At 38.6% G+C, this 26128-nt stretch overlaps 1 protein-coding gene and 1 pseudogene across 1 annotated transcript in view; one reads left to right on the forward strand and one right to left on the reverse strand.

Moving 5' to 3' along the window:
- LOC102812798 overlaps positions 1 to 4642 on the forward strand; it is a 22055-nt pseudogene extending 17413 nt beyond the window's left edge.
- Positions 1 to 26128, reverse strand: part of ITPR2 (inositol 1,4,5-trisphosphate receptor, type 2) — a 707773-nt gene that overhangs the window by 599847 nt on the left and 81798 nt on the right. The gene's annotated exons all lie outside the window — the stretch shown is intronic.

Genomic DNA, 26128 nt, shown 5'->3' on the forward strand with positions numbered 1-26128 from the left:
AGAAAGCCTCATCTTTCTCCCGCGGAGCAGCTGGTAGTTTCGAACTGCTGACCTTGCGGTTCACAGCCCGATTCGTAACCACTACGCTACCAGAGCTCCTCTTATTGTTGTTACATGCCATCAAATTGGCACTGACTCATGGTGACCATATTATGCACAACAGAACCAAACACTGCCCAGTTCCATGCCAACCTCACAATTGTTGCTATGCCTGAGCCCGTTGCTGCCACCACTGTGCCATTCCATTTCATTAGGGGTCTTCCTTTTAGAAGACCTTATAGATCTAAAATCAGTGACATGAATAGACCTGTAAACATCTGTACTTGTTGTAGCATGAGCAAAAAGATAGAAACAACGTAAGTGTCCATCAGCGGATGAATGGATACACAAATTGTGGTACACATATACACTGGAATGTTACACAGCAGTAAAGATTAATATTGAGTGTTCAAAGCATATTACAACAGGGTTGAATCTGAAGGACGTTATGTTACGTGAAATAAGTCAATCACTAAAGGACAAATAATGTATGACCTCACTTTTATAAAAAGACAAGAATAGAACCAAAAACATTCTTTGGTTGTTAACAGGAATGGGAGGATGAATGAGGGGAAATCAATGTTAGTAGACATTTGTATTTTTGGTGAAGAGAAAATAATTAATGCAGATGAAATCTATACAACTTGACCAACATAAATGATGACGCTAACAAGTATACAAGAACAAGAGACACTTTTGGTAAATGCTATACTATATATAAAGAGTCCTGGTGTGGCACTGTAGGATAAGGACTGGACTGCTAACCACAAAGTCAGCAGTTCAAACCCACCAGCTGCTCACTGGAAACCCTATACAGGGTCATTATGAATCAACTCACTCTTCTACTTCAGGACTCAGCTCAAATTACAATGTTGTTGTTAAGTGCTGTCAAGTCGGTTCCGACCCATAGCAACCCTGTATAGGGTTTCCAAGGAGCAGCTGGTGAAAATTACAATGAGGTACTATAAAAACAGCAATCCTTCTCCAGCCTGCGTTATTTCTCTGCATAGCGCTTTTACCGCTCGGTAAATGTCTGGTACACACTGAATGTTTCTTGAACGAATGAACACACATGCATAAATAAATAAGTGAAATCAATAAATGAATGATCAGTGATTTTAATTCCTGGATATTGTATAAAAGTCCACAGCCTGTAGTACAATCTGAATTTATTACCACAAACATGGCTCATTTAGATCATAAACAGAAAAGCATCGGAATCAGTCACAGGACCTACAATTGAACTAGATCTTATTCCTGAAATGGCCATTTTAAAAGAGCTGTTATGCTGTGTTTTCTTGATTGTTTTATCATCTGTATGCCCTTGTTGTTGTGGTTAAGTGCCGTCGAGTCAGTTCCGACCCACAGCGACCCTGTACAGGGCTTCTAAGGCTGTAAATCTTTACAGGAGCAGAAAGTCTCATCTTTCTCCCGCGGAGCGGCTGGTAGTTTCGAACTGCTGACCTTAAGGTTCGCAGCCCAATTCGTAACCACTACGCTATCACCTGCCCTTATGAGGAGTTAAAAGTTTTATGAGATTTTAAAAGGGAAATGTGTGCATGGGGGACAATATCTTTATAGACAAATGTCACTCATTTACAGATTGTCAGGAGACATTTTCTGTTAAAAGTTTTGTAGGCAAATGAAGTTAGGTGTAACTTTTTCAGATAACAGTGAGGAAATATTTCCCAGGTAGTAGCATTATAAATCTCCTCTAGGGTCATGGAGGCCTATCCTGCCCACAGATTAGCAATGCTTTACTAGACTGGCTTTGATGTTACCAGGAATGACAAACAACAGGCTGCCTGTGCTCCTTGCCTGCAAGATGAAAACAGAGCAGCATAAAGGAGCCCTGTAGCTCGCTTGCCTTTTATCCTTGAACAAACACAGACAGAAAGCAGATGTGACTTCACTCAATATGAGCTGCTTTGACTGATACTGTTTTGACTGCACTTCCAATGATTATACATTATCATGTCCCCACTTTGTGTCCTGAATCCTGGCAAAGACAAAAGCAACCCCATCACACCACAGACATAAAAGTTTATTTAACGCATAAAAATGGGGCTGCTCTAACAATCTGGTAAATGTTATAGGAATTGCTTTTTTATAACCCAAACTGCAAAATTGAACTATCTGCTTGTTTGAACAATTGTTAACAAGATAGCTGACTCTCACTGTTTGAAGAAGGGCCCTTGAACTCTCCTTCACAGAACCACAGTTTCCGGAAATGAGAAGAGATTCCTTAACAAAGCTTTCACTTACAGAGGTTTACAAAGTCTGTAGAGAAATAACATTTTAACCAAGCATAATGCAGTAAATATTTGGTTTTTGGAAAAAAAGAGGAGAGTGAGTGGTGGTTACAATGTGGTTTTGTGGATCACAATTATCAAAATGCATTTAAGTGACTCCACGTGGAATCCTGGTATGGCATTGTAAGATAAGCACTGAACTGCTAACCACAAAGTCTGTGGTTCAAATCTACCAGCCACTTCTTGAAAGTCTTATACAGGGTTGCTATGAGTTGGAACCAACTCAAAGACACTTAACAACAACAGTGGTTAATGCATTCAACGCTAACCAAAAGATTGGCAGTTTGAACCCACCAGGTGCTTCTTGGGAGAAATATGTGACAGTCTGTTTCTGTAAAGATTTACAATCATGAAAACCATGTGGAGCATTCTACTCTATCTTTATTAGGTGGCTACGACTCAGTATCCACTCTACAGGAGATATTTGGTTTGGGGGTTGTCACATAAGCTATGGAGTTCTGGTGTGGTGCTATCAGATAAGCACTGGACTGCTAACTGCAAGGTCGGCAGTTCAAACCCAGCAGTCACTTCTGGGAAACCCATACAGGTTTGCTATGAGTAGGAACCGACTCCATGGTATTTAAGAACAACAACCTAAGCTATACAAAAAGAATTACACAAGAGTGGTTTCTTCTTCATAACAAAATCTCGAGTCATTACAAAGCATGGAAACTGACATTACTACTGTTTTTAAATGCCAATGAATTAAAACTCAACTCACAAACTTACATCTTGTTCCCTCAAGAAAGCCATAATGATAGAAACACATAAGAAGCCCCTTCCTTAGATTCCTTATTTACTCTACAGCAATGATTTTTTTATACTTGTCTCCCTAAATAATCCATGGTTCCTCAAATTCAGATACTAAATATTAAATTTCTTTGAAGAAGACAATAGTACTTAACTAGGGAGAACACAATGTGGGATTAAAATATGAAACACCTCATCCCATTCATTTTAAATGAACACAAATAACATTAAACACAGAACACACTCATCTATGTGTGCACGTGAACAGACACACACTCATACACAACGATTCTTGCATGACTCTTCATGAGTTACTGCTTTGAAGACCAAACAAAATATGCACGCAAATGGAGGGATACTGGAGAATAAACTCATTCTGTTTGACCCGGTGTCCCACACTCACTGAGCTGAGAGAAGATAGAGCTAGTATTTTCTAAGGCACTCAGGAAGCACAGGACGTGAGTTTGAATAGGAAATGAGTAGAAACAAACTGACAATTTGCCACTCTACATGTAAAAGTCTTTCCTCAGCTACTGCTTGGCCCTCACATAGTGAATGGTGTTTTCCGTTGTGATCTGGTCTCATGAATCCTGTGTTTTTCAAAGGAGTCTATGGGAGATTTCAAAGACAGGCTCCTACCACCCCCTGGTGTGCTGAAAACACCACAAACTGAATCTGACAATGTTGTGAGTATCTTTATTAGTGAACACATGTGAGCCATGTTATAATTAATTTACACTCACCAATCAAACCCACATTAAGGAAAGCAGAGGGTTATCAATGAGGTCATACAGTTTCAAAAGAGTATATTATTGTATGCACCTACGTCTAAAAGATCTCAAGGGTTCTCTCATGAGTGGTGTATGTGTGTGTGTTCAGAGTGTTATTTTAGTTTTTCTTCTTCATCAACTTGAGTCTAGTTCTATAGTTGGTGGTGGTTATGTGCTGTGGAGTCAATTCAGACTCATAGCAACCCTGTATTAGGACTCCAAGATTGTAAATCTTTATAAGAGCAGAAAGTTTCATCTTTCTACCACTGAGTGGCTAGTAGTTTCAAACTGCTGGCTGGCGATTAGCAGCCTGACTCGTAATCCACTACATTACCAGGGCTCCTTCTAGTTCTCTTGCTGTTAGAGTGAGTTGGTTCAGATTCATGGCTACCCTACACAGGGTTTGAGGAGCTGCTGGTGAGTTTGAACCAAAAGTGGCTATAAAAGTGAACAAAACCGGAGCAAAAGCAACGAAAGATGGCAGTCACTACGGGCTCGGACAATTTACGAAATCCGGATATACAGCCTTAAAGTAGAATGTGGACCTAACTACCCAGAAGCAGCCCCCTTTGTAAGATTTGTAACAAAAATTAATATGAATGGAGTGAATAGTTCTAATGGAGAAGTGGACCCAAGAGCCACATCAGTGCTAGCAAAATGGCAGACTTCACATAGCATCATGTTGTCCTGCAAGAGCTTTGGCGCCTAATGATGTCTAAAGAAAATATGAAACTCCCTCAACCACCTTATGGGCAGTGTTACAGCAATTGATCTAAAAGAAAAGCCACAGGCCTTCTCCTCTCCCCATCCCCATTCGATTTAAGCAGTCTTCATATTCCACAGCAGTAAAGTTTCTAGATATGTCTTGTACACCTCAAAGTACTGGAAAGGAAACTCCCATTCAAGAGCAAGGTATCTTAAGATACTGTAAACAATGCTAATTTCTTGTCCATTTGAAAAATATAAGTTGTGCCAAAAAGAAAAGTTAACAAAGCCACTTCCAGATATATTCCTTTTAAATGTTCTTTGAGTTTCGGAACAAAAATAAATCTATAAATTAGATGGGGTAAGTTTTCCAATAAAATTCTCATAGGATAACCCTTTCTACCCTTGAAGAGCAGTTGTACTGTCATAATGGGTGAAAAAATTCCTTGGCACAACTTTCCTGGCCTTTTTTTGGCGGTTTTCCATTTTCTTAAAATTTCTTCCCAGTAAGCCCCCACGTTCATTCTGTGTCCTTTATGAAAGCCTATCAAGACTACCCCTTTGAAGTCCTAAAACAGTCACCATCATCTTCTAAACTGACCTCTCTACCTTGAATTTAACTGACCCAGCAGATTCCCATGGAAGGCACCGTTTGAATTGGACCGCTTATTTGTAAAGGCACCCTAATGAGATATAGCACTGAACCATAGGGTCGGTTTGAACCGCAAGGTCCGTGGTACAAACTCACCAGCCACTCCTTGGAAACCTTATACAGAGTCGCTGTGAGTCAGAACTGACTAGACAGCACTTAACAACAACAACAGTGAAACTAAGACAAGTGTATGACTATTATGGAGAGAAGTTGTCTGCATTCAGCATCCACTGCTCATAGGGACATTTTAAAACACTTTTTTTTTTGGAGCAAACCCATATAGCTACAAACTGAAGCCCTAGAAGGCAAAACTTTTTACTTACTCTTGTGTGTGTATATGCATGTACGTGCATTTTGTTTAAAATACTGTGTTTTAAAGTAACACAATGTTTAAGGGTAACAATCTGCTCTTCGAGCTAAACTGTTACTTAGTCTAAAGGTGACTTCAGAAGATCGTTTCAGTTCATGGTTTCAACAGCAATTCAGGGCCATAGCTCAGGGAATCTTCCAGACTCAGTTGGTTCAGTTGGATTCTTTATTAGTGTAAAGTTATTTTTCCACATTTTCCTCCCTGTTTATCAGGATGTCTATATTTTGTTCCCGATCAGAACATTCAATAGTGGTAACAGACACTAACTAGCTCATCTGGTCGTGAGGTGGAGGAGGCAGTGGTTTCTGTAGACCACTGGACCTATATAGTTCAGTTCCTTCTCTGATGCTTGTGTTTCCTTATGTCTCTTTCATTCCAGATGAATAAAGACTGACCGTTGTATCTGAGAAGACTAATTCTGATGCTGCTAGTGGTGGTGGTAGTGGTGATGGTGGTGGTGTGCCAATTCCAACTCATAGTGACCCTGCATAGGGTTTCCGAGGCTGTAAATTTTTACAGAAACAGAAAGCCTCATCTTTCTCCCCCAGACGACTTGTAGTTTCAAACTGCTGACCTTGAGGTTAGCAGCCCGACTCATAACTACTACGCAGTTCGGAGGCTATGTGTCACTTGGTCAATTCTGGCTGATGGCGACCCTATTCCAGCATTATTTTTAATACATTTTCCTGTTATTTTTTTCTGATTTATCTCATCTAGAGTGTCTTCCAAGTCACCTCTTTCATGTCATTAACTCATTAATCTTTGTTATCATTCTGCAACAGATACTCTACCCTAGAAAAGAAAACCCCTTCCTTAAGCGCTTACACATGCTACTCTATCATATCAATAATCTGGTCTATTATCCTTCCATCAATTCAAGACCCTTCTCACTTTACAACTCTGAAGAAACACTCTCTCCAGGAAGTCTTCCCTAATTGGTTCTACAACACTCAATTCATTCTATAATATTAAAAAGAAATTCTCTCTCATTGTTTTGAGAATGTTTCTACCTGAACTTCAGATTTGTACCTCTAATCTACCTCTCACAAAAACTTGTGGCTAAAGAGCTTTGTTGTTGTGATGTGCCGTGGAGTTGGTTCCGACTCATAGCGACCCTACACAGGGTTTCCGAGGCTGTAAATCTTTACAGGAGCAGACCGCCTCATCTTTCTCCCGTGGAACCGCTGGTAGTTTCGAACTGCTGACCTTGCGGCTCACAGCCCGATTCGTAACCACTACGCTAGTTTCCAAATTATTCATAGAACACATTCACTGGGGGAGGAGGCATTTTCCATGTGAAATAAGATTTTTCTTGTAGTCTGAGTGGGAATTAGGACTGATATTCTTAATATGTGGCTACATTTGAGGTTCTTTCATTTCTATTTTAACTAAAGAACAGTAGACAGGATTCTAAACTATCATTTTCTTCTCGTAACTCATGATGATGAATTACTGGGGAGACTAGGAAAGTTAGAAAGTTCTTGGAAAGTAATGTTTAGAGTCTTTCAACACAAATATGACAATTTATGTCATAGGAATTGCCAAAATCTAAAAATGTGAGTATAAGGAATGTGAGGTAAAATGGCAAAGGGCAAACAAAACCTGGGGAACTCCATACTAGTAAATTTGTGTTAAATGGGTAAAAGAAGTATATGACTCATTACTAGAATTTGACTATATGATACCACATAAACACCTGCAACCTGTCTCCAAAGATAGTGCCTTGATTATTTGTTAGTTTTCATGATTTACTAATCTAATGTTACAGCTTAAAAATTCAAGAAGGAAGGCAGAAGAAGAAATGGAATTCATGATTAGCTGGAATTGACTTACAAATGGTAAGTCAGGAATTTTAACATGAACTCTGGTCCAAAGTAACAACATTCAAACACATTACCTACATAATTCTCAGAGAAAAGTTATTGCTTCTTCCATAATGGAAAATGTCAAACATTAGTGAACAAGTCTGAATTATAGCCATTTTTAAGTCATAACTGATTTTTTATTACTAATAATAATCATACAATTTCAATCACTATTTTTTTTCTCCCAAGGAAACAATGAAATGATATGTTCTACTATATTCAATACCTACTCTTGATTCAAGGAGAGGAAGTAAAGACTCTTGTTTTAAATTATTGTGCCAGTATTGTAACATGTCATGTTTGGGACTAACAACCAAAAATTATACTCATTTTAGGAAACCACACCTACAGGTTTCAGGAACTGTGAAGTTAACTTGTTCATTTTCTTATTAATCACCACAAATATCACAAAAGAAGTCATAAATACTAAAAAATTTCGATACTCCTTTTTCTTAATTATGACATATATGCTCCACCTATAACTCCGTAAGTAAAGTACTAATTTTAAATACTATGACTCAGGAATACAGTTATTGAAACCACTTGAAAGTGAAGAAGATGGACATGATTCATATTTGAATGAATCATGTTTGCTTTTTTCACCTGTCACTGTCTGAGTAACCTTCACAATTGCTAATTAAAATTTATTGCATGTTCAACAGGAGTAGAGCATGGCCAGAGTTGGGCCATACCACAGGACAGGGAGTAACCATGGTGAGCAAACCATTCAGAGAGCAAGAAACTAGTCTGCTCTTTCTAGAGGACTGGGTGCAGGACAAGACCTTTTTCTAACTCCTTACATAACAGCAGCATGTTTCATTCCAAATCAAATGGAACTTTTTTCTTAATTTGGAAAATATTCGCCATGATGTTGAGTTTCAAGTCACAAATTTGGATTCCAAGTATCCAGTAAATTCTTGATTTGTTTCTGGTAGACAGCTACTAGACAAGCCAAGGTACCATGGTTATTGACGCCAACTGTCCAGCCTCTCCCTGAAGCAAAACATTGTTCTATTTATTAACAGTTACCTCTTATACCAGACGCTATCTGACAACATGCCACACTTACTATTCCTGCCACCATTTCCTTATAGATAGTAAGTCCTGGAACCTCTCTCTTTTGGTAACAGCTGGGGTAGGGTAGAGGTTAACACCACTAGGCTGTGCAGGGCCTGAGAGGCAGGAGCCTTCGTTCACAAAGTCTGCTTCCACACACATCCACTATACTTGACAGTGACCATGTGCTTTATTTCAAAACCAGGATGCTTTTAAAGATTAGAAGAACCATTAAAAATTGTCAGAATGGCAACATTGTTTTATATATATTATACCACAATATTTTTAAACGTTAGAGGGAGTCCCAAGAATTCTGCTGGTACAACAGGCAAAGAAAACCAGCACTTGTTTCCAGGCAAAATGGGACATTTAACCATTTAGCCCAAACAAATCCTCTCTTTGTATTTAAGACTCAGGAAGAAGGCCAGCAGAGACACATGAAAAGAAAGCAGTCAGCAAATTCCCTGAGGCAGAAGCAAAGGAAGTAGGGAGTCTTGAATGAACAGAAGTAAAATCGAGGAGAGTGAAGAGAAATGCATCAATGGCATCAGGAAAATAAGCTAATATTTCCGATACTGGGCTATCTTTAACTTATCTTTTTGCAATTATTCTTTAAAGCATTCGTAAAAGATAGGTACAACTATCCCCACTTTAAAAATAAGAAAAGTGAATATATTTGTTTCACAGAAAAGCACCTCCCAGTTAACAGAAAGAGTTGAGTCATCATAATGGCAGAACAACAGGGCAGCAGGTTCCAAAAAAGGTGTGCACATCCTAGCAGAGTTCCAAACAGATCACCAGACATGGAAGAAAATGCTAGAAACTAAAGTTCTATTTCTTTTAAACCCATATTTCCAAGTTTATTTTTGTATGCATTCAGTAATGTATACAAGTAAGTTTTATAGTAACAGATACATAATTTACTAAGAAATATATGTTGTGCTCATTCAATTTCTTATGAGGCACATGATCCACAAAGTTGCAAGATCACTGCACTAGGTAAGCTTCAGAGCATTGGATGTCACTGACATGTGGTGACATGTGGTATCATCAAGACTAATCTCGAATTACTAGAGTCAGAGGTCCTCCCTCATGACTTGACCAAGACAGAGTCATGTTCTCTCCTCACTTCCTTATACAGCCTCAAAATAAACTCCTATCAGCTAGAACCAACTGAGTTTGAGATTTCAAAAGCATCACCTCATTCTAGAAGTTTTAGAGATCCAAAACCATCACTACAGAACAACATAACTTAAAATCCAGACTTAAAATGACTTTTTACCACAAGCATAACAACCCAAAACCAAACCTGCTGCTGTCAAGTCAATATAATTCATAGTGACCCTGTAGAATGTTGTAGTTGTTAAGTGCCGTCAAGTCGGGTTCCAACCCACAGTAACCCTGTATAGGATTTCCAAGGAGCAGCTGGCAATCTTGAACCACAGGCCTCCCAGTTCAAAGTGGACTTTGCAGTCCAGTGCATTAACCAACAGCGCCACACCAGCCCACAGTGAATCCTAGACTGTAATCTTTAGGGAACAGACTATCATATGGTTCTCCTGAGAGCGGCTGGTGAATTCAAACTGCTGGCCTGTTGGCTAACAGCCAAGCACTTTAACCACTGCATTACCAAGTCTCCTACCACATGAATAATTCCACAGGATTATAGGACTATGTGGTTTATAGTCTTGAGAGGTTAAATGCATATGCAGGACTGAGCATTTCATGAGTAAATAGTTTGTCCTTTTAGAAAATTTTTTTTTCAACATTTTACATTAGTCATCTAAAAGCTCATCTTAATTTTTTAATACTCTCTTTGCTAGAAATAAAGGATCCCTGACAGCACGGTGGCCAAGATCTCGGTTACTAATGCAGCAGCTACTAATACAATGGAACTCACCAGAAGATGAGCTCTACAGAAGATGTGGTAGTCGGCTTCCATAAAGATTATTCTTGTTATTGTTAAGTGCCATCCAGTCAGTTCCAACTAACAGAGACCCTGTTAGCGTTTCCAAAGAGCAGCTGGTGAGTTGAAACCACTCACCTTGAAGTTCAAACTGACCATACAGATTACTGCCCTAGAAACCCAATGGGGCAGTTCCACTCTGTACCTACAGAGTCACTCTATGTGAGATGCAACTAGAGGGCAGTAAGGTGGTTTGTTAGTAATAAAATTCTTGTTGTCTATGCTCAATTTCTCAGAATATGAAATGTAATGAATCTATTTCTCTAACTGCATTCTCAGTTCAAATAATGACTAATAGATTCTTTTACTTTGCATAAAACTTCTGAAATACATGAAGGCATTTATTTAAGTCAACTGTCACTCTTTATCTGATTCACATCCATCTGCTTGATTTTACTGAACTCTCCAGAAGGACTTATGTGGTGACCTTTTTTTTCTTCTTCACTTTTTCATTACGAATTTAGTGAAGATTTACAGAGCAGATCTTCAGTTTTACATTCAACAAATCATATTCTTTGCTTCATTGTTGTTGGAGTTAAGTGTTTCATTACATGGTTGCAATCCCCTCCATGTACCAACAATTCACAGTATTTACCTCCTATTCACTTTAACTCCTGCATTCCTCCCATGTCTCCAGCTACCTTCATCTTTCCTCTGCCAATCTCTTGTTGTATATGCCCTGCCCTATCACCCATGTTAACATGTGTCTGTCCAAGCCTGTCGCAAGTTTTACAAATCAGAAGAACATCAGTAACCCACCTAATATGTCAGGGTGGAATCCTTTAGGAGACGATAATTTCTCCACATTAGCAGAAGAGGAACTCGTGGACAGAGAATTTGACTTTTTGAGATCAAGTAAGGAACACTTAATGGCTTATTTTGCTTCACAGTAAAGTCACAACTCTATAAATATTCAGCAAGTTCAAAGACTACTTTGAGGTAGTGTCTAGAAATTCTTTTTGTGCATTTGAGATCAAAATTCAGACCACCTTCTTTTATATATATACTACCAAATTATGTTGTGTGCATTAGAAATAATTTACTTGATGTTGTTAAGTATCATCGAGTTGATTCTGGCCCATAGAGACCCCATATAGGGCTTCCAAGGAGCAGCTGGTGAGCTTGAACCATCGACCTTGCAATTCAAATGACTGCAGTCTGACGCATTAGCCCACAGTGCCACATCAAGATTCCAAGATTGTGGACAGTATGATGATATTTTAACACTTAAATATTGCATATCTATGAATGTTAAATTCAGAATATCTCCAAAACATGAAAATTAATGTTGAAATAAAAAGGGAAACATGAGTATCTTGCCTTACTAGTCATTTTGTGGCTCTGTTTTCTTGCATACTCGATAGAAGATATTGTGGGTCTGAGATGCCTTTTGAAATGCCTGAAAGAAAACATGGGCCTACTATATTATGTTAATGTTTTGTAATGCTTTTTTTTTTTTTTTAATTGAAGGTTTTTATTGTGGATTGAGTGAAAGTTTACAGGGCACATCATTGTAATGCCCTTTTAATGAGTGGTCACATAAAAAGGCTGCCTTGTTGTCCTGACATGGCAAAAATTAAATAAATTGTTTTCCACTTTGAATCAGATGTATCAATGTTTTTACTTGCAATCATTGCCTCTTCTTAAACTACATAATAATACAGACATATATGCGTCAAATCTCGCCATAGACATTTTAGCAACGCTCTTTTTTGGAAGAAGGATGCTAAGTGTTTGGAAGAGTTTACAAAATAGGAGACAAAGCTCATTTATACAAGTCTATAGCTATTTTTCATGAGTTCTGGTGTGGTGCTGTGGGTTAATGCGCCAGACTGCAAAGCCGTTTGAATTGCAAGGTCAGCAGTTCAAGCTCACCAGTTACTTCTCAGAAACCCTATACAGGGTCTTGCTATGGGTTGAAACCGACTCGACAGCACTTAACAACAACAACCCTAGCCTGTGAACAATTTTCCCTTTCTTCCCTTCCCCACCCTTGGGAAACCATCATAGAATATTTCTTCTACTAAGGAAACTGTTTACAACACTCTCATATAATATTTGTCATTTAGTGATTGACTGATTTCACTCAGCGTAGTGTCCCTCCAGGTTCATCCATGTTGTGAGGTGTTTTCCAGATTCATCATTATTCTTCTGTTATGTAGTATTCTATTATGTGTATGTAACACAGTTTGTTTAATCTTTCTTCTGATTAACAAAAAAGATGGGCAGTTAGGCTGTCTCCATCTTTTTGATGTGTCTCTTGTAGACAGCATATTGAATCCTGTTTTCTTACCCATTCTGCTACTCTCTGCCTCTTGATTGGTACATTAATCCATTGACATTCAGTGTAATTACTGATAGGTATGAATTGATTGCTGTCATTTTGCTATGTTCTTTATTATTATTGGTACATCAGAAGTATTTTTATTCTGCCCACATGCATTTTATTTATTTATTTATTTATTTATTTATTTATTTATTTATTTATTTATTTATTTATTTATTATTGTGAACTAAGTGATAGTTTACGTGGGAGAACATCGGCTTTAACCATCATTTTATTGCAATGATTACAATCTCCTCTGTGTATCATCATTCAACAGTATTTGCTTCCAATCCCTCTGCTTTTCTTTTTTTGTTTTTTTTTGGGGGGTGGATGGTGGTGGCAGTGGTGGGTGGGGAGATGTACACAAAAACACTCAAGGATATATAATCATTTAAACAACCAAAGGGCACATTCTGCAAGCCTGCCTTCTGGCCACTAGCACTCAGTCCCTCTCTTCCCATGAGTCTAGAGTTCTCAGCTGCTCCCTCTCTCCATGTCCTCATCTCTGCTTCCATCTCTGGTGTCTCTGTTTCTCTGGATTCGGTCCAGCATTCCGCTTGTGCTCTTCTTCCTTGATGGGTCCTAGGGTCCTCTACTTCTGGACTGTAAGATTAACTACTCCCCCATTTTTGTTACAAAACTTCTACCTTTAAAGTTGTGACAGTCGCAATTAGTCATGATTTGCTATGTGTTTTGTTTTGTTTTGGGTGGTGTTACTGATTTCTTTGTTCCACATAATTTTCTGTACTGAGTTCATTTTGTTAGTGGGTTTTCTTTTCATTTTCATTTCTCTTGTGTTAATGTTTACTTTCTGATTTTTCTTTTTTCTTTTGATGTGATGGTGTATTCATTTTCTTTGTGGATGGCTGTAATTTATTAATATTTTCCACATTTAAAACAGTCTGTTTTACCTTGAAATCTACTTGACTTCCTCGTCATTTGTAAATTCTGTATGTACACTATTCCCTCTTTTTACTTTGTAGTTAACTTCATTATAAGTTGATGTCTCTGATTTCATATTTTCAGTTCTGTAGGTTTGTTTTACTTTAAATTCTTCTATATCTGGATTGAGTTTTGGGTGGTGTTGTCAAGTATGTTGATCTCAGGTTGTTGTCTGCTGTTGTTGGTACTCAGTCCAAAGAGCACCCTTTAATATGTTTTGTAAAGTTGGTCTGGTTATTACAAATTCCTTTAATTTCTATTTACCTGAAAATATCCTAACTTCCCACGTTTGAGGGACAACTTTGCTAGACATATGATTCTTGGCTGACAACTTTTTCCATTAAGAGTTTTGTATATGTCATCCTTCTTGCCTATGTGGTTTCTGCTGAGAAATCAGAGCTTAGTATTATTGGCTCTCCTTTGTAGGCAACTTTTCATTTTTTTCCCAAGCTACTCTCAGGATTTTTAGGTTTTAGAAAGTTTGATTATGATGTGACTTGGTGATTTTCTTTTGGGATCTATCCTTTTGGGGGTTCATTCAGCTTCGTGTATGTTTATCTTCTCATCTTTCATGATGTCAGGGAAGTTCTCTTCCAATAACTCTTCAAAAAATTTTTCCTGTTCTGGAATCCTGATCACTCATAATTAATTTTTTTTTTTTTTTTTTTTATGGTGTCCAACAGAACTCTTAGATTTTCTTCAGACTTTTTCATTCTTCTGTCTGATTGTTCTTCTAGCATACTAGTATTGAGAGTTTTATCTCCAAGCTCACTAATCCAAATTTCCATTGCTTTGAACTTACTCCATTGCCTTTTGGGTATATTGTCCATATTTGAAGTCTTAGTATCAGTCTTCTGGATTTTTAATTGCATGTTTTGTATGATTTCAAAATTTGCATATATTTTGTCTCTTTGTTCTTGAAGTGTTTTCCTAAATTCTTCTGAAGCTTTTTCTGTGTTTTCCTCAATCTTTCTGTCAGTCCTTTGAAGGTAACTAAGTATTCTTTTTTTTTTTTTTTCATTTCTTTTCCAGTTAGATCCACAGTGCCTTTACTTCCTGAGAAACATTTTCTCACTCTGCATCTTGGTAATTTGTTTGAGTCATTCTCTCTTGTTTGTTGGTGTGCACTAAAATTATCTGTTCTCTCTGAAACATTGTGGTACTGTTGTATTTGTATTTAATTGTATGTTGATTGTACATTGATGTGTTCTTAGGCTCTCTCCTGTGGGGGCAGTTAAAGAATGTGCACTGTTCTCCATGTTCACTGTTCATGCCCCTTAGTTTAGGGTGGGTTTGGCTGGTGTTCATTGTTGTCTATGGTTGATCAGTTTGTATAGGAGCTTGTATTGACTCTTGCCCAGTGGGTGGAGCTGAAGCAGATCTGGTTATGGTTGGACTATATGGGCACAGTTACTGTCACCTTTCCCATCGCCTATGTGAATCTTCTCTGCCAGGCCACCTTCTGTCACCAAAGCTGCACACAAAGTTTAAGATGGTAGCACCACATCTGGCTGGCCACTCAACAGTCAGCCTCCCTGCTCAACTTCTCCTCCCAGCAAGCACTCAATCCACTTCTCTAACCTTTCCTCTGAAGTTCAGGGTTCCAGGATTTTCATCTGTGCCTGTTCCATTTGGTTTCTCATATGTCTGTTATGTAATGATCATTCTGGGATGTGGGAGCTAAGACAGTGAGAACAGGAGGTGGCAGCTACAAAAACTCTCCCATTTGAGACTTTACAGAAAATAAAAACAATTCTAGAAGTGTTCAGAATAATTGCTTAAATGTTCATTAGAATTTCAAGGAGCAAGAATAGTCACTAAAACTTGATTCTGATGAAAAGGAATTAACAGTCCATGGTAGGAACCTCTCTTGTGACTCCTTCTCCCTCCTCAAGGCTCCATCTTTCTTCCCTAAACACCCCCTCTTAGCAGTGGATCTCTATTTTCCACCAAAAGCCAGTCTCTTCCCCATTCTTCCTCCCCCCCTCTCTCTCCATCTCCTCTTGTAATCCTCTTTAATTAGACATAGCATGTAAAAGAATATAGTAGGCCTTCATTTAATATACATTGATGTCTCCTTTTTTTTTTTTAAGATTTAAAAAAATGACTGTTTTTGTTACCATTGAGTCAGTTCCGAGTCATAGTGACCCAAGGAGCGGCTGGGGAGTTTGAAAACTTCCAAATACCACCTAGTAGTAGATGCCTGCTAACATTAGTAATTTCTGCCTTAATTTGATGTTTGTTTTTCCTTGCAATTGGCCCTTAACTGATTCATTTTTGTCAAGATCAAAAGCCCTTAATGAAAAGGAAAAAAGGATTCCCCACCCTAACTTAAAGAATTCTGGTAGTGTTCATGGTTACTAGTCGGGCTGCTAACTTCAAGGTCAGAAATTTGAAACTACTAGCCATTCCAAGGGAGAAAGATGAGAGTTTCTGGTCCCATAAAGATTTACAGCCTCGGAAACCCTACACAGGGTCGCTATGAGTCAGAACCGACTCCACAGCACACCACCACCATATCGCACGTATTTTCCCAAAAATCATTCTTTCTAGTCATAATGGCTCTAGAAAATTCCAGTTTCATAATTTTTGCTAAACGATATGTTGTTGTTGTTGTTGTTAAGTACCGTTGAATCCATTCTGACTCATAGCAACTCTGCATGGGGTTTCCGAGGAGCAATAGGTCAGCTTGAACTGCCGACCTCGTGATTTGCAGTCCAATGAAAAGATATGTTGTTGTTGTTAAGTACCGTTGGAGTCAGTTCCAACTCATAGTGACCCTGCACAGGGTTTCCAAGGCTATACATCTTTACGGGATTTATAGCTCAAATGAAGTCAACTAACATTTCCTTTTATATTTTCTTATTAAATGCCAAGGGAAATATGGCAGAAAATGTTTACTTCAAACAAGGGGGTATTGATCCTCTATGGGCACATCTTACCCTGCACACTTCTTATGCAGCCAAGGTCAAGAGACCAAACCAAAACCTTGTAGTATCATGGGTCCTTTGCACCAGGAGGTGAGAAATGGTTTGGGCTTGTCAACAATTGTGCCTCCAGTGTCTATCACAATGCCTAACACACAGACAAATGGCAGTTATTAAGTAGTAACTTTATAAAAATGAATGATACAAATTCTCTCATTTTAGAAGACACATCCCGACACCTAGAAGGGATGGGTAGAGTTCATTTCATGAACTCATATTCAGTAAGAATTATCTTTCTCTTAGCAGCAAAACAACTGCTTATTTCAAAATCTTTTATACAAATCTAGAGTGTGTTGCCTTTGAAAACAAATTCAAATGAGTAGTTTTATCATTGTTCATGTAAATCAAACCACAGTAGCAAGCCCAGCTCTGTCCTGAAATGCATTATTCATGCCATCACAGCACAGTTGTTTCTCAAAGGGAGAGAAAAGGTAGATTGTAACTGTTTGCCTTCCCTCAACAGCTGCTATTTAAATTGTGACATACTATTCTGTTGTAAATTATATCTTTCCTAAGGAAATTACACTCGTTTTGCAAACACCAAGCAAATTTAGACAAATTAAATACAGAATTACTAATAGTATAAGCTGGCACACATACACATATAAACTTACAAATGAAAGGTGAGAAGGAATTCTTCAAAGAGTAAGTAGAGGTGGTGAAGTAGGACTGAAGAAGGGTGTGAAACAAATGTTGAACTAGTAGTCTAAGGACAGGGTATGTAGGCTCCACATCACCTTATCTAGGCCTGTCAGTGATTAGTGATGGCTCTTCCACTAAGCCCCAGTGAAGCCTGAACTGAAGACCACAGCAATATCAAGATCAACAGGAGCAAATATGACTTCACTGGAGAAATAAAGATAAAATATTTAAAATTAGGCATTTCAAGGAGGGAAGGGGGGGGTGGAATTAATTCTATCTTAATGCCCACATCTCTGATTCCTTATGAGAATGGAGGTTAGAAGAAAACAACCTTTAGTGGTATTCTAGTTTGTGCTAGCAGCTGTGCTGGTTAGTTTACACAAGCTCTTTTACTTAATCCTCAAATAACCCCAAGGTGTCTATATCATCCTCATTTTACAGTGTACACAGTGAGATGAAGTGGGATTAAGTAACCCCCTCAAAGTCACATTCCAAGTAAGTGACAGAGCCACAGCATCAAAATCCCAATTATCTGACTCCATTATACCTAGTCCTGAAGAGCAGCCCCACCCCCCTCCGCCCCCTTTCACCTTTAAACCAACAAAGAATTTAGACAAAACAGGGTTATAGGAGAGAAGCATGCCCTAATGCCCTAGGGAATCCACTGTACGTATGCGTTGAATTATTTTCTCTCCCGTCCATTAGAAGGAGCTAGTTCTATACCATGCTTTGAAGATTAGAGAAAACAGTCCCTCACATCATGGTTTGTGTTCTACAATAAATACCGATTCCTAGTGAGAAAGTCTGGTATGGGTATTCCTGAACACTTTACTGTGCTTATGAGGAGCAGAACAAGCGCACACTAAATGGTTTAAAAAATTAGGAAAGGTGTGCACCAGGGTTGTATGCTTTCACCATACTTTTTCAGTCTGTATGCTGAGCAAATAATTTCAGAAACTGGATTACATGAAGAAGCATATGGCATCAGGGTTGGAGGAAGACTCAACAACAATTTGCAAAATATGCAAATAATACAAGCTTGCTTTCTGAAAGGGAAACGTACTTAAAATACTTGCTGATGAAGATCAAAAACCACAGCCTTGAGTATGTGTTGCACCTCAATGTAAAGAAAACAAAAACTTTCACAACTGGACCCAAAATTACATCACAATAAATGGAGAAAAGATTGAAGTTGTCAAAAACTTGATTTTGTCAGAATCCAATATCAACACTAGTGGAAGCAGCAAACAAATTAAACAATACATTGCATAGGCAATAGTGCTTTAAAAGACCTCTTTAAATTCTAGAGCAAAGATATTAGTTTTGAGGACTAAGGTACACCTGGCATTTTCAATAGTTTCATAAGCATGTAGAAGTTGGACAATGAATAAAGAAGATTGTAGAAGAATTGATGCCGTTACGTTATGGTGTTGGAGAAGAATATTAAAAGTGTCATGAACTGCCAGCAGAACTAACAAATCTGTGTTGGAAAAAGTACAGTCAGAATGCTCCTTAGAAACCAGGATGGCAAGACTTCATCTCTCATATTCATCTCAAATTTTGGACATATTATCAGGAAGGATCACTCCCTGGAGAAGGAGGGTCAGCGAAAAAAAAAAAAAAAAATGGAGACAAACCCGCAATGAGATGGAATGGCACAGTGGCAGCAACAATTGTGAAATGGCGCAGGACTGGGCAGTGTTTAGATCTGTTGTACACTGGGTCACTACTCAATGGCACCTAACAACAATAACAAATGAGTCGGGACCAACTCACAGGCACTTAAAAACAACAACAATCCACTGCACTTAACATACGCTTTTCTCCATAGCTCCACTGACCTTCCTATACCTAACGCTTGTGATCTCTTTTTTCCTGAATCCAGCAGTTCTCAAACTTTTTGTTTTCAGGACCACTTCTTGCATCTTCTTAAAAATTACTGACAACCCTAAAGAACTTCTGTTTATATAGATCTATCGGTGGTTGCCGCTCACCAGCTTACTCCTCAGAAACGCATTATACAGGGTTGCTATGGGTCAGAATTGACTCAACGACACTTAACAAGAACAACATCTTCTTGTATTCTTGTTGCTGTTGTTGAGTGTCGCATAGTCGGTTCCAACTCATAGCAACTCTGCATAGGGTTTCTGAGGAGCAGCTGGTGGGTTTGAACCTTCAACCTTGCAGTTGGCAGTGCTTATCCTACTTTGCCACACCAGGATTAGATATTACAACCAAGAAATGTAAATGCGAAATAATACAGACACACATTCCATTAGTCATTAGAGAAATGACACTATCACATTCATTTCATGTAACTTTGAGAAAACTCAAGTGTTCATTCAAGAAAGACAGAGAGGAGGAGGGTGCAATGGAAATAGGAACCACAGGGAGGAAGTGGGGTCGACTCTTGTTACATGGAGGGAATAGCAGTCACTGTGAAGAAACAAACTGTGTGATTTGTTGGATGCAAAAATGATGATCTGTTCTGTAAATCTTCACTCAATTTACAATAAAAAGGTTCACACACACACACACAGATTAAAAAAGAATAAAGTATATGAGAAAGTGAGAACACAAACCACCAAATGACTTTTAAAGGAGGCTGGCTGGAAGACGACTCTTTGATAAGCTGCCCAAGCAAATTCATAGGGAATGTTTTTAAAAACTATAATTACATCTATACAACATTCTACATTGAATGTAACATAAATTAAAACTACAGAAGTTGTTGCTGCTGTAAAAAAAAAAAAAAAAGAGAGAGAGAGAAAGACAAATACTTTCTTCTTGTTGCTTAGTGTCATAGAGTTGGTTCTGACTCATAATAACTCTGTACAGTGTTTCCAGTGAGCGGCTGGTGGGCTTGAACCACAACCTTGTCATTAGCAGTCCAGTGCTTATCCTACAGCACAACATCAGAACTCCAATATTGTCTCAGTAGCATTATAAAAATAGTTTGATCTTACAGACCCATCAGAAAGGGTCTAGAAGACTGCTAAGTGTTCCCATAGGGACGAATTATACCTAGGCCTTCTTCCTAAAACTTCCTAAGTTACCTAATTCGTTCTCAGCATGGACCATCTCCTGTGGCCAGTAACAACCACAATGGATTGTCTCCAACTTGTTTGGTTTCTATGCTCTGTGCAAGCATGGCTCACAGGGGACATACAATAAATGCTCTTGATTGTCTTTGTTAACTCTGTAAAAAATAATCAGTCTCCAAGTACCAAAGTTTTAATCAATCAACTCAGCATTTCTAGGCTATTTAGAAGTGAAGAAACGTCCAATCCAGGCTGTTTGGTAAACTTTAGTTAGGAGATGAAGGAAGGAATAGGCAGAGTCTCCAAAGCAGCCTCTAGAACCATAAAAGTAAAGAACAACCTTATACTTCAGCAGTTTTTTTGAACATGACATCTTTAGTATTGGATTTTTCTCTTTTATATGACAATATTACTGAACCTAACTCCTAACCTAACCAATTGTTTAACTCCTTCTCTATCAATATTTACCCATTTCTAGATATTTAATTATACAGATACAATCATAGTCACATTGCATAACTGTGTGGCTTCCTATGACAATTAGAGCTGCACTTGTTCTCCATGTGGGACTGTACCTCTAAATAAAACATAAAATAAAATTTTTAAAAAGGACAAATGTCTGCAGTCCATTTCTAAAGAGAATTGAAGCTTTTGTCCTTCAGAAAAATCTTAATCCAAAAAGCAACTTTAGCCTAATTATGCCTACACTTTGAGATGGAACACTCTATGAATGAGGTTATAATCTTCCAGTTCTTCCTGGCTCTTGAGTTTAAGAGTTCAGTCACATCTAAGCCATCCAGTGGAACACCCACTCACACAGACATATACAGACTGATCACAGTCATAGAACAGCATGTTAGAGAAGTAATGACACTTGATTCCTGGAAACCCATCATTTTCATTTCAGGGTGTAGATCTCTCAACAAGCTTTTCAGGGAGAAGAAAGGTGGGTCAGTGGTGTAATAGGCTAAATGTCTGCATTGAGACTATTAGTTCTTTACCATTTTATTCTTTACAAGACAGTTTCTAAAGGATTACCAAGCATTTGTAAAATAAACATTGCTACCCTCCAGAACTGTTTGCTTCATTCTGAAACTGTTCTATTTACTTTAAAAACCACAGGCTATAAACAAGGGCACCTGATCACAGAAGATCTAGAAACTGTTCACTCACTAAATCAACACCTAGGAAGGAAAGGTGGTTAACTGCACTTGAATACAACATGTGCAATTGAATCTTTTCTCTACAGTCTTTAGTATGAGCTTTAGTAGTTAATGAATAAGCTTTAAGGAGATAAACAGAGATCCTCATATGCATATGGATATTATCCTATCACAGACAGCATTATACTTCAAGTTAAATCTTGAAATGTTCTTTTTGATGATGAATGTGATATCATTCCTCTTCAATGTGTTATTTCCAGCACTGTAAATCATGTGATTGTCAGATTCAAAGTGGCCAATACCAGTCCATTTCAGCTCACTAATGCCTAGGATAGTGGTCTTGTATGTGTTACATTTTGTGTTTGACAATCTCCAAGTTTCTTAGATTCATACTTCATATATTCCATATTTTGATATAAATGAATGCTTACAGATAAGTCTCCTCATTTTGAGTTGTGCAAATGAAGGTCCCAAAAGGTTTACTCCACTCCCATCATCAGGGTAAATGCTACTTTGGGGAGGCAGCTCTTCCCCAGTCATATTTTGGGGAAGAGCTGAGGGGCTCTTCCAACCTGAGGGGCTCAATTTCTGGTACTATATATATATCTTACAATATTCGGGTGCTATTCATCATGTTTCAATATTCAACATTGAGGTGCTATCTGACATTGTTCCACTGCTATGCATAAGGTTTTCAGTGGTTAAACAGTCACAAGTCATCTGCTTCTCCTTTTTCCTAGTCTGTCTTTGTCTGGAAGCTCAGCCAAAATATTTGCAGTTCAAGTCCACCAAGGGCTATTCAGAAGAAACCCTGAAGATCAGCTTTTGAAAAATCAGCCACTGAAAACCCCTTTGAGGCACTATTCTACTGTGACAAACATGGGATTACCATAATTTGAAATCAACTCAACAGCAACTGGTTAGAGAGTTTATTAAAGGTGAATGCAATTCAGAGTCAACTGTGTTGTTGCACATATTAGTAGTTCATTCTTTTTTCATTGTTGATTTTATTACATGGTTTGGACAACTTCACTGTATGCATTATTTAACCATTCATCAATTCAATGACACCAGGATGTTTCCAGGCTTTGGTGGTTAGGAATTAAGTTGCTATAAATATTCATGTATGAATAGTAGTATGGATAGCTATACACTGCATGTAGAAGAAGGCTGTGTGCTACATTTTCATTTTTCTTTGGTAAATATCTAGGAGTGGTGTTGGATCATTAAGTTTATGTATGATTACCTTTTTAAGAAGTGACCACTGTATTTTGTATACACTCAGCAATGTATGAAGGTCCTAGTTTATATGGATACTTGTCAACATTTAGAATTGTCAGTATTTTTTTTTAAATTTATTTGTTAGTGGTACTTTAATATGGCTTTCAACATGTCTACTGTTCTCTTCAAGTTCCTTAAATGTTCCTAAAAGTTCCATTTATGGTACTCTTTTCTTTTCAATCAACTTTCAACCATTCTCATAATTTTCCATTGCATCTATACGCTGATAACTTTCACACAATTTTCTATCTAGACTTCTCTACTGAGCTCCAAACCAATATATCCAACCATCTTTAGATCTACATCTACTGCTTATAAGTACCCAAATCAAGGTACTTAGTTCATAAAACCAAGTTCATTACTGTGATGAACTCTAAAACCACCCACAAGTTCTTCTCATCCCTGTGTATGTGTTCCTTTGCAATATAACTTTCAGCTCCCCCCAACATAAACAAAATACACTGCCATCAAGTCAATTCTGAATCATAATAACTCCAGGTAGGGTTTCTATGGTTATAAATCGTTACAGGAGCAGACAGCCTCATCTTTCTCCTATGGAGAAGCTGGTGGATTTGAACCATCAACTTTGCAATGTTGTTGTTGTTAAGTACCGTGGAGTTGGTTCCAACTCATAGTGACCCTGCATAGGGTTTCTGAGGCTGTAAATCTTTACAGGAGCAAAACGCCTCATCTTTTTCCCTGGAACTTCTGGCGGTTTCAAACTGTTGACCTTGAGGTTGGCAGCCCGACTTGTAACCACTGCGCTACGAGAGTAGCACAAAACCTAACCTACAGCACCACTAGGGCTCCTTTACACCATCAAAAGGGAGAGTCTGTGTTTCCATTCTTTACATCTGTCCTTGGCTGTATAACATCAGCAAATGTGATACAAGGATTGACTTGAAAATTGTTCATGTATTGAAGTTTGTTCTTTCTTGTTGCTCTCAGCACACTATCCCCCATGTGAGAAATCTGAGCTAGCCTGCTGGATAATGTGAGTAAAGCCATACTAGACAAATCAACTGCCAAGCAGCTATAAGTACATGAGCAAGTTGGGCAGAGATCAGCCAAGCCAGCTCAGAAAAGAAGAAGCAACCAACCAGCCCACATGTTCGTGATCTAAATACAAGGGTGCTAACAAAGTCACTGTTTGTTTGTTTGTTTTCAGTATTTTGGTATGTAGCAATAGAGAACTGATATTACTACCTTTCTCCCTTAATCTGTTTCCCCTATTTAATAAGATAATCCATATCTTATTAAATTTGACTAATATCTACAACATTGACCAAGTCTGAAACTTGAGAAGATTCTAGGACATTTTCTCTCCTTTACACACCTGGCTCACACCAATGCTCATACAACTGGTCATCAAATATACTTTTCATGCTTTAAATAAAGTTAAATACCCACTACATTACCTTCCTTCCATCTCATAGCTACTACTCTAATCCGTTATCCAATTTTCCTGAACTATTTTAAAGTCTCTTGGTTGGTATCCAATCCTTCATTTGCAACTTCTCTATGTAAGAGAAAAATCTTACCTTGGAGAACAACAAGGAGGCTGTACGCTATCACATAACATGGATGAACCTTGAGGACATTATGTTGAGTGAAATTAATCAGTCACAAAAGGAGAAATACTGCACAGGACCACTACTGTAAAAGCCTAACAAAAAGAACCCATACTAAAGAGGGAGAAGGAGGATTCTTAGCTGGTTACCGGGATGTGGGGGGTTAGGGTGAGGGGAAGGAAGGGGATGGTGGAACACAGGGTAGGGAATAGACATAAGATAGTTTGGGTACAAGGGAGAGGGACACTACACAAGAAGGGGGAGGGGAATAGAAGAACAAGATGGATGGGAAAACAATTAGGCAGGTTTGCATGGACTAAGCGGGACAGAGGTAAATAATGATGTATGCACAACTGTGGAACAACTGGGCTCTGGGATACAGGGATTGAGATATGGTTGGAAGGGCAAAAGGGGGGAAATAATGTTAAGATGCTTGGCTGTCTTTTGAATGTTGGTTTCCTTGGCATACCATTATAAAATAGACACTTGAGGGAGAGAGAAAGGAATAGCCAAAAATATCACCATAGAAAGCTTGTAAGCCCATCTTCTGCCTCTAAATCATTGGAATACCTAAAATGGGACTACAGTGTGCCCAGTGAAGGAGGCTTCCTGTGGAGCCTCTGCATTGCATAAGACCATAGGTGGAATCCTGAACCTCACCCAGAATCTTCTGAGGTGGGAAATTTCCACCTGAAAGAACAAGCAGACCAGCCTGGAGTGGCTAGAAGAACAGAAGATACATCTTGAAAAAAAGAACTACAGGAAAAATACAAAACAATAACAGCAGTCTGACTGATTACTACAAGAACAAGCAAGTTGCTTGCCCAGAAGACATCAGGGCAAGTGGTCAGGTCCCCTTAGGGCAAACCCCCTTCCAAGACTAAGATTCAATGGGAATACATGAGCAGACATGCATTCTGATTGCTGACCACGTTCGTCACCAATAAGAGGAAGTGAAGGAAAAACAGCAATGAAGCTGCGAGCTAAGACCTACAACAGTCAATAGACTCCTGTGAACCCAGGTGGAGACCTGGTTGGCCAGCAGTGTAGCAAGACCTGGGGACTCTTGGGCTCAGAGTCAGTGACATAGTCACAGAGGATTAGAGTGGAGAGTGAAGCATCCAGCAGATAAGAAGAGAGGGCATATGCATAAGAAGAACCACACTTGCAGATACTAACCATTTGACCTAGCTTCAATGACTGGATGATCAGAGCTCAACTAGAAGAAGAAAGAAGAGGAAAAAAAGAGTAACCTGATACAATTTGATGAACTTGACCTATACCTATGGATGTAGTACTCAAAAGAGGGAACAAATCTTTACAGCGAGGATCATTTTTACCCTCTCCAATACACAGAATAGACAAGGATGGGCAACGTGGACATTGGCTACCCAAAGTAGGAGGACTACAAAGGCAAGAACTGACTGGCTTACAAGCTTTCAAGAGGGAGCCTAGATCCAGAGGGCAAAGAGGAAGGTACAAGCTCCACTGAGTAGCATCCAATCTGGTTGGACGGGGCTAATGAAAGGAGATGGGGATAGGTCTCTTGTGGTACAATGGTGAATAATAGTTATCAGGACTGACTGCGAGGGTTGGAAATATAAAGGTAGACATTTTGTAGCAAAAGGAGGGGAGTGTTTGACTTTGCAGTCCAGGAGCGGAGGTTCCTGGAACCATAAAGGGAGAAGAG

This window comes from Chrysochloris asiatica, unplaced genomic scaffold (assembly GCF_000296735.1).
Source record: "Chrysochloris asiatica unplaced genomic scaffold, ChrAsi1.0 scaffold00098, whole genome shotgun sequence".
Classification (NCBI taxonomy): Eukaryota; Metazoa; Chordata; class Mammalia; order Afrosoricida; family Chrysochloridae; genus Chrysochloris; species Chrysochloris asiatica.